This window comes from Lipotes vexillifer, unplaced genomic scaffold, assembly GCF_000442215.2.
Source record: "Lipotes vexillifer unplaced genomic scaffold, Lipotes_vexillifer_v1.1 scaffold1158, whole genome shotgun sequence".
NCBI lineage: Eukaryota > Metazoa > Chordata > Mammalia > Artiodactyla > Lipotidae > Lipotes > Lipotes vexillifer.
In genome coordinates this window covers 513540-524018 of record NW_006793745.1, presented here as the reverse complement: position 1 = coordinate 524018, position 10479 = coordinate 513540, and the positions used below count along the sequence as shown (strand labels likewise).

At 42.1% G+C, this 10479-nt stretch overlaps 1 protein-coding gene across 1 annotated transcript in view; it reads left to right on the top strand.

The window, feature by feature from the left end:
• SMYD1 (SET and MYND domain containing 1) overlaps nt 1-10479 on the top strand; it is a 37078-nt gene that overhangs the window by 3189 nt on the left and 23410 nt on the right. The window lies entirely within an intron of this gene.

Genomic DNA, 10479 nt, shown 5'->3' with positions numbered 1-10479 from the left:
ACTACACCCATCTCCTCTGCCTTTCCCTATCCTGTCTCATACTTGTTGCAAAGGTCACTACAGAAGTGTCCTGAATTTTGTGTTATTTATTCCCCTGCCTTTTGAATACTAGTTTTATCACATATGTACATAGTCCTAAACAATATATACTTTAGTTTTTATAGTTTATTTTTCATCTTTTCTATATAGCTTTTTTTTTTTAAGATTTAATTTTATTGATTTTTGGCTGCTTTGGGTCTTGGTTGCTGCGTGCAGCCTTTCTCTAGTTGTGGCGAGCGGGGGCTACTCTTCGTTGCAGCGCGCGGGCTTCTCCTTGCAGTGGCTTCTCTTGTTGCGGAGCACAGGATCTAGGCACGCAGGCTTCAGTAGTTAGCATGCGGGCTCAGTAGTTGTGGCTTGCAGGCTCTAGAGCACAGGCTCAGTAGTCATGGCGCACGGGCTTAGTTGCTCCATGGCATGTGGGATCTTCCCTGACCAGGGACTGAACCCGTGTCCCCTGCATAAGCAGGAGGATTCTTATCCACTGTGCCACCAGGGAAGTCCCTATTTATCATCTTTTAAACCATGATATAATGTTATATGTGGTTTTATGCCTCTTGCTTCTTTCACTCAAATGTAGTTCTATTATTCATCCCTATGGTTTTGTGTTACTAATAAAATGAATAAGCTCTGTGTGTGTAGGTACCACAATTTATTTTTCCATTCTCCTGCAAGTGGTTGCTATGGACATTTTTGTTTGTATCTCTTGGTGAACAGATACCTGAGGTGAGTATCCTAGGAGTGGAATTACTGGTTCATAATATATGCGATATTCAGCTTTAAAATATAATGCTGCTGGGCTTCCCTGGTGGCACAGTGGTTGAGAGTCCGCCTGCCAATGCAGGGGACGCGGGTCCGTGCCCCGGTCCGGGAGGATCTCACCGCGGAGCGGCTGGGCCCGTGAGCCATGGCCACTGAGCCTGCACGTCCAGAGCCTGTGCTCTGCAACGGCAGAGGCCACAACAGTGAGAGGCCCGCGTACCACAAAATAAAATAAAATATAATGTGGCACTGTGTCATGCTGACTTGCAAGTTGAATTGCATCTTTGCTAGAATAGACTGGGCTTAGCATTAAGAGCAACAATCCAGGCCTTTATAATATAGTCCTTAGTCTGGTTAGGATCTCTTTAATTTTGCTTGTTGGAAAACAGCTGGTCTGCTTAAACATAAAGGAGCAAGAATAAAAGAGAGATAATCCATTCAGACCTGGCAAATGTGTAGCACTTGGGCTACCATGATCCCTGGCAGACATGGCTAGTCAATCAGGCAACTCCTTTCTTCTGAACTCCAACTTGGCCTCAGAGTTCTTTCTAGCAGGGTACTCCAGGGAGCCACTGCTAATCAACCAAAACTGGTATTTAAAAGAAAGCCTATTTGCTGTCCCTTTTAGGTATTTTGGGTTGGGTACTAGAAAGGGATGAAGGCAAAGTAGGTGGGTAAGGTCAATTTACCAAGGAGTTGTTTTTCATGGATTTGGTCTTTCAAAATGGATGAGACAAAAAAAAAAAAAAAAAAGGATGAGACCCCAGGGGTAGTGAAGGGGCTGTTCAAGGTTTCTCTCTGTCCTTCTAGCTCTGTACTTTGAGGGTTCCCAGTTCTAGGGAGGACAGAGAATAGGAGCTCCATGATTCCTTAGCCTGACTGATCCTGCTTATTTCTGCATGAGGCGGGGCTAATATGGAAATTCATTATGCTCTCTTGTATAGATTTTTTAAAAACTTATTTTAGAAAATATAGGAAAATCAAAGTAAGAAAATAAAAATTCTCTGCAACCTTAGCATTTACAGAAAACTACTGTTAACCTTCTGGTATATATCATTACAACTTTTTTTTTTTCTTTAAAAATTGAGGTATAATTGGCTTCTTACAATTCTTTTATGCAAATATGATGCATATAAAATATTTTCTTGATCCCAGCGATTTGTAGGTGGAGGGTGGTGGTGGGAGAAACACTGTATTAAACGTATACCTTGATCATAAAATGCTTCCCTAAATTCAAGATATTAAAATATTTGGGGGAGGTTATTTTACAATGAAAGGAATGTGACACAATGTAGTATTTTATCAATTCTAGAATACATGTTTCATTTTAACATCTCTGAAATCATGATGTATCCTAAAATCTATGGCTCATTATGATTTAATTGGGAGCATTTTGATGCTGTTGTTTCTTAATGGTAAAAAAAAAGTAGTGCATTTAATAATTGATGATACCTTAGATTCAATGTAATTAACATATACATTTTTTCTTTACACGAAAGTGGAAGTATTGTGCAACTTGTCTTCTTTACTTCACAATATATTGTGAGCAACTTTCCAAACTCTGATTATCCTTTCAAAGCATTTTTAGTGACTGTATAATATTCCTTTTGTTGACTGTTGTCCATCAATTTGACAAGTGTTATATTTTGGATATCAAGGTTCTTTCCTACTTTTCCTAGTAGATCTTTCCTTATGTCTCTGATTATTTATTAAAGATGAACTAGAAATATATATTTTGGATTCAAAAGACATTTTTAAGGCTCTTAATATAGATCTCCAAATCACCCCACCAAAGTGGATCAAACCAGTTTTCTCCATGAGTAGTAGAGCATTTGCCTCTCCTTCCCAACTCTGGCCAGCACGGAAAGCTATCTTTTACTTTTGTATTTTCCACCTTAACGTTTAAAACTTATTTTAGCATTATTTTGTTTTGAAATTTTTTATTATTATTAGGGAGATGAAAGGTCCTTAAAAATATGTTTATTGGAGAATTCCCTGGAGGTCCAGTGGTTAGGACTCCAAGTTTCCACTCCTGGGGGCTCAGGTTCAATCCCTGGTTGGGGAACTAAGATCCTGCAAGCTGCACAGTGCGGCAAAAAAAAAAAAAAAAAAGTTTATTGGTCGTTACATTTCTTCTTTTGTGATTTGTCTGTTTTATATTGATGCCCTCGTTTTAAAATTACGTGTAGCTCATTTGTTTATTACTTCTTAATGTTCAAGACTTCTAAATTTTCTGAATTCTTTTGCATCATTTTGTTTTCTTAGCTCATTGGATTTCTTTTCTTTTTTTTTTTTTAATATTTATTTATTTGTTTGGCAGCACTGGGTCTTAGGAGTGGCAGGCGGTGTCTTTAGTTGTGGCATTCAAACTCTTAGTTGTGTCATGTGGGGTCTAGCTCCCTGACCAGGGACTGATGCCAGGCCCCCTGCATTGGGAGTGTGCAATCGTAGCCACTGCACCACTAGGGAAGTCCCCAGCTCATCGGATTTCAATTCTTTTATAGTCCTCAATTAGTTTTGACTTTCTTTAATTTTTCATGTCTTTTATATTTAAAACTATCCATTTTTCTCATTTTACATGTATCTTTTAAAATGATGTCTAAGTTTTAAGTTTTTTTTCTTTTAGTTTACTTTTATTCCAGATACTTATTGTCATTGCATCTTTCATTTTCCTTTTTTAGCTTATTTAGTTCATTTTACATCAAATGGAACGAGAAGATAAATGGTTTTAGTGTTAAGTGTGACTCAGGCCTCAGCAAGGAGATTCGATCCTTATCTTTTCTGTGCTTGGTCTTGGAAGGACCCTTCCAGCCCTCTGAAGTACAACCTCCATCTTTTCCAAACTGTAAAATCAATCAGTTGGTTAACCCAGTTGACCCACAGACTAAGGTCCATGGGGCACAATTTATTACAATATGAATAAAATCACATCATCACCATCACCTTCAAACAATACCCACAACCAAAAGATACATGGTCAGCCTGGAATAGATTCCAAAGAATTCACCAGGGGCATGAGTTTGAAGCATGTTTTACAGTAACATTGAAAAACATCTCCTCTAGCCATCTACCAATAACAAACTGTTATTTGCAGGAAAGAGGGTTCTGAACTTTTTCTTTTTCTTTTTCTTTTTTTTTTTTTGCAGTATGCGGGCCTCTCACTGTTGTGGCCTCTCCCGTTGCGGAGCACAGGCTCCGGACGCGCAGGCTCAGCGGCCATGGCTCACAGGCCCAGCCGCTCTGCGGCATGTGGGATCTTCCCGGACCGGGGCACGAACCCGTTTCCCCTGCATCGGCAGGCGGACTCTCAACCACTGCGCCACCAGGGAAGCCCCTTTTTTTAAGTTCTTGATTAGCTCCTAAATGATTCTGTTTAAAGAGTTGAAAGTGCCCAAGAGAATAGGAGAATATCTATCTATCTATCTATCTGAGTAGGGAAAAATAAAGATGAGACCATGAGAGAAAGAAAGGTATTTTAAAAGAAATTACTGTCAGCTGGGCTTGTTTGAAAATCAAACCAACTATGGTCTTCTTCAGGTCCCGTGGAGAGAGTTGGGCTTTCAGCCCATGTAATTCTATGTGGGCCCATGGGAACACCAGAATTAACCATGGCATATGCACAAACACAAGTGTAGCCTTTAATCTGGTAACAGCTGGTGGGTAGGTGGTGGGGGATAAATGATGCTATAAACGGAAATAATTTAATAAAGGGATTAGAGAAATTCCTGAACAGATAGCTCAGAAAATGAGTGACTGTGAAAGTATTCAGGTTACAGCCTTAAACACTGGCACTTGATTTTAAGGGTAACCACAGTAGATTTAGAAATATGCTTTTAATTTGGTGCTTTAATTTAGCTGTGGAGGTCAGACGTGTTGAAATGTCATATGACCCGTTGTGAGCTGTGTTGCTAAATTTTGTTAACTAATCCTTAAATGCAGAAGTTTGGGGATAATAGCCTTTTAAACATAGATTAAGTCAAATGCCATGTTGTCCCCATAACAATGTCACCTTCACTCATTTGCCTGTAAAGATGTGTTCTGAGCCTGGGAAGAGGGGTTTGGTCTCAGGTAGAATGTGGGAGATGCATCCAGGTCTGAGTGGGGCGTGTGAACCTTGTCCTGGGAGTCGCGGCAGAGAAAATCTTGAGAAGTGCTATTTTAATGAAAGAGATGTTAAAAATAAATAGGTAGGGCTTCCCTGGTGGCGCAGTGGTCGAGAGTCCGCCTGCCGATGCGGGGGACGTGGGTTCGTGCCCCGGTCCGGGAAGACTCCACGTGCCGCGGAGCGGCTGGGCCCGTGAGCCACGGCCGCTGAGCCTGCGCGTCCGGAGCCTGTGCTCCGCAACGGGAGAGGCCACAACAGTGAGAGGCCCACGCACCGCAAAAATAAATAAATAAATTTAATAAATTAAAAAAAAATAAATAGGTAATCCGTAGGTCTGACCTAGGGATGCAGTACCACCTAACTTCTGCTAAGGTAAATAATCATGCAAATGTGAATCCAGTGATGCCCCTTAAGTGTTGACGCGGGCCGTTTAAAAAGGACATTAGGTAGATGCCATAGGGAGAAGAAAGTGAGTGTACCAACTCTGGCCGTGTTTCTCCTCTCTGCAGAAGCCTCTAGCGGCTTCCCTCTGCTGCAGAATAAGGACTTGCTACTGAGAGTTGCATTCCAGGTCCCCCACAGTCCGGTCATTTTTGCAACATCTTTTCCCCATACGGTGCATCCTATGATCTGGTCAGACGTCTCCTCTCTCCTATATGTGCCTGCCCCGACTCCTCCCCGCCACGGAAGCCTTTGATTCGTGCCAGTGCCTCTTCATGGTGGAAGAATTTGACCTTCTGAGTACAACTCAACTCATCTTTAGAGGGTCAGAACAGTGCGTCCCCCAGTCCTTGGTGATCACCTTACCAGATTCCTCCCTCCCTCACCTTGAACCCTGCAGCAGGTTCCCAGCACTCCTGGATGGCATGCCTCACCTTGCTTATATGTGTTTATGCCCCAGCCCAGCCTTGAGGCTACTTGAAGGCAAAGTTTGTATCTTCTTTATCTTTAAGGCCCTCTGTCACCTAGCTCAATGCACAGCACATAATAGAAGCTCAATAAATATTTTTAATAAAGTTAAAAAATTTTAATTTACTTTTTTAAATTGAAGTATAGTTTAAAAAGAATATAAATAAAAACAAAAAATTAAAAACATTGAAGTATATTTGACTTGTTATGTTATATTAGTTTCAGGTGTACAACATATTGATTCAATATTTTTATAGATTATACTCCATTTAAAGTTATTACAAAATAATCTATATTTCCCTGTGTTGTACCCTTTTGGCTTATTTCTTTATAGCTTATTTATTTTATACATAGTAGTGTGTACCTCTTAATCCCATACCCCTATCCCGCCCCTCCTACTTTCCCTCTCCCCACTGGTAACCACTAGCTTGTTCCCTATATCTGTGAATCTGTTTCTGTATTGTTATACTCATCCATCTATTTTGTTTTTTAGATTCCACATATAAATGATAACAAACAGTATTTGTCTTTCTCTCTCTGACTTACTTCACTAAGCATAATACCCTCTAGGTCTATCCACATTGTTGCAAATGATGCCCAATAAATACTTGTAAAAGAAGAAAGAGGGGAAGGAACAAGGAAGAAAGACGGAATTTTAGATATTGTAAAGTTCTCTGGGTACTTGAGGGATGTGATGGTCTTTAAGACGTGTGCCCTCCCCCTTGATTTTTGAGGGGAGACCACTTTGCAGGATGAGAGTTTTTAAGCAGCCCAGGAAGCCAGCACTGCTGGTCCAGTTCTCTCTGGTTGTGCTCTTGGAGGACTCATCCACCTTGCAGGCACCTTCTATTTGCATTTATCTGTCCAGTAACTGGTTATTTCCATACAAGGAGCTGAGCAACAGCTGCCTTTCCATCCCACTTGACTCTGACAGATGACATAGCCCAGGGCTGCAGAGCAAAAAGTGAGCGGGGGACCGCTGGCTGGGGCAGGGCACACTCAGCGCTGCAGGCAAAGCAGGTAGGCTTGGTGGCTTCCTCTGCTTTCTGTGCTGGGAGCAGTGTCAGCCCTCAGGGACCCCTATGAGAATACTATCCCTGTGAGGATAGTGATGACCTGTACTCTCAAGCGCTGTTGTGAAGGTTTAACACAAGAGAATTGCTAAAAAAACACATCTCTTTCAATTGCAAAGCATTGTGTGAAAGGGACTCTTGTGGGGACTGGGAAAATGAGACTAAGGAGGAGAAATGAGGCTTGGTGAAGGTCACTAGCTAAGCTGGCTGGAAGAAGCACTCTTTCTCCTGTAATCTAAAAAGGGGTTTTAAGTGGGGGAGGGATAAATTGGGAATTTAGGATTAACAGACACACACTACTATATATCAAACAGATGAACAACAAGGACCTACTATATAGTACAGGGAACTATATTCAATATCTTGTAATAACCTGTAATGGTAAGGAATCTGAAAAAGAATATATATTATATATATGTATGTATAACTGAATCACTTTGCTCTACACCTGAAACGTTGTAAATCAACTATATTTCAATAAAATAAATAAATTAAAAAGTGGTCTTAGAACTTTAATTGAGGTATAGCTGATGTATGATATTATATAAGTTACAGGTGTACAATATAATGAGTCACAACTTTTTAAGTTTATACTCCATTTTTAGTTATGATAAAGTATTGGCTATATTCCCTGGGTTGTACAATATATCCTTGTAGCTTATTTTATACCTAATAGTTTGTATCTCTTACTCCCCCACCCTTATATTGCCCCTCCCCCCTTCCCTCTCCACACTGGTAACCACTAGTGTGTCCTCTCTTATCTGTGAATCTGCTTCTTTTTTGTTATATTCACTAGTTGGTTGTGGTTTTTTATTATTTATTGATTGATTGATTTTTTTGCGGTACGTGGGCCTCTCACTGTTGTGGCCTCTCCCGTTGCGGAGCACAGGCTCCGGACGCGCAGGCTCAGCGGCCATGGCTCACGGGCGCAGCCGCTCCGCGGCACGTGGGATCCTCCCGGACCGGGGCACGAACCCGCATCCTCCCGTGTCGGCGGCAGGCAGACTCTCAACCACTGCGCCACCAGGGAAGCCCGGTTGTGTTTTTTTAGATTCCACACATAAGTGATATCATATAGTATTTGTCTTTCTCTGTCTTATTTCACTTATCACTTCCCTCTAAGACATCACGTCTTTTAGATGCTCTCATGGTGGGGAAGTAAAGAAGGGGTGGTATTTCTATCACGGAAGTACCCTTGGCCCCCTACCTATAGGTTCTCTTCCAGTTGGGAAGTCCTCCTCTGTGGCGGCTGCCTGGGAATTAGTGGGTGCAGGAGGAGACCAGGTGCTCAGAGACCACCTGGCTCAACCTCTGACACCTACCGAGGCCTCGTTCTGTGCCAGGCTCTTAGCTGCTACTTTACGCATTGTTTCATTTAATCCTCGAATCACTCTGAGAGTGGGAGAATTTTGGAGCTTCTTTGTAATTTTCTTCTTGCTTGAGTTTTTTTAAGATACCAAGTACGTTTCATTGAAACGTGGTTCAGTGGTTAAGAGTCCACCTGCCAGTGCACGGGATGTGGGTTTGATCCCCGGTCCGGGAAGATCCCACATGCGGCAGAGCAACTAAGCCCGTGCACCACAACTACTGAGCCTGTGCTCTACAGCCTGTGAGCCACAACTACTGAGCTCGCGTGCTTAGAGCCCATGCCCCACAACAAAAGAAGCCACCGCAGCGAGAAGCCCACACACTGCAACAGAGTAGCCCCCGCTTGCCGCAACAAGAGAAAGCCTGGGTGCAGCAACGAAGATCCAACGCAGCCAAAAATAAATAAATAATTAAAAAAATTTTTTAAAGGTCATAGTCATTTGTCTAAATGATATCAAGATCTAAATGTTGCTATTCTCGTTTTCACATAAGGAAACGAAGGCTCAGAGAGGTTAGGGTACTTGCTTGAGGTCACACAGTCAGTAGATACTGGAATCAGGGGCTGAACTCAACTCTGACCTACTCCAGGTCTGACTTTCTGTAATACCCATCCCACCACCAACAAAAAGAGATGGAGACCAGAAAGACAAGCTTTTTTTTCTTTTTTAAACTTCCCCTTCCTGCCTACCTGACACGTCCATACATACTGCCCCCCTCCCGCCCCCCAAGAAAGGGTAGAATTTAGGTTATCTCTCATATCTACATTCATGCTACTTAAAGTTGCAGCATCAGTATCACCTGGGAGCTTGTTAGAAATGCAGAATCTCAGGCCCCACCCCAGACCTGCTGAATTAGAACCACATGATCTCTGATGATGTGCACGCACGCTAAAGTTTGAGGAACCCCTCTCTGCATCAGACCCACCCTCTTCCTTATTCCTAGTTCCAGCCTCGTGGCTAAGCCTTAATGGTAGGTGGGGTGATGGAGAGAAAGGTCAGCCTCACCTCAAGGAGATCTAAATTAGGAGATAGCTCGTAATACTTCCTGGATTTCACCAGCTTTTAAAAATTGACTCTAAGTCCTAGAAAAATTGTGAAATGAGATTTAAACAGGTGTGTGAACCTGTAGGAAATAACTTGGTGGTTAACACTTGGAAGCCACTATGTGTTCACTAGGAGAAAAATCATTTCAGATTGATCACGTTTTCTTTTCATGAAAAGTAATTAAACGTTTATTATAGCAAAGTGATTGTAAAGACTCTCGTGAGACAATATGAAGGTGAGATATTATTGAACTGATAGTTGCATTGAGTCAAGGCCTGAGAAGGGATTATATGCATGATTGTAAAGGTCTCTCCATCACCCAGACTGGGGTGAAACCTATACCGTAGCATCTTGGGGCTCTGTCCCCAGCCTTCTCCTGGTCAAAGTAGTAGTAGCGGCATAGTTATGATGCACTGCGGATTCTGTGCAACTGTAAGTATGCCAGGGTAATTCTACTCTTCCTGTCTTGTTGGGAAAGCTTAAGGGAATGCAAGGGAGAGAGGAAGACATTATTATGGGAATAACCGTGCATCTACTGTAAGTTATAAATAAGCACTAACCTTTTATGCCCTTGAGTACTTTATGACTACTAACAAATTACTAGCATCACACCTCACAGCAGATGGGGACACAGCAGTTTGTGGAGTTGGCCACCCATCACTTCCACTCTCTCTCTGAGCCAGGAGAATACATCAGATAACATCTGTGACATCAGTAACCTTGTCAATCTTTACTCCTGCAAAACACGCAGAACTATGACATACATCATAATGTGTAGACTTCATTTTGTGTAAAACATGTCATGTTTCATGTCCCATCATATCGTAAGTAGTTACGATATTTTTATTCTTTGGGGAAAGGGACATTCCATTTCAACAATGAGAAGGATATGCCACACAGTATGCCCTCTCCCGGGCCACGGTGCCAATGACATGTGACTTTTGGCAAGAGGATTGAGAGGAATTTCCAGCCACTCCCTTGGCTTAGGAGACTTCCTTGGTTCCTCCGTTGTGATCCAGGAATACCCTGTGGCCCCCCTATTATAGTGGGTGCTCATGCTGCATGGTGATCCCAAGTTCAGGTGTTCATCCAGCAACTTGTGGTATTCCCGGTGGCTAACGCATGAAGGTTGTAAATCTACGACCTCTTGCTGAATTAAATTGAAGGGCTTATATGAAGA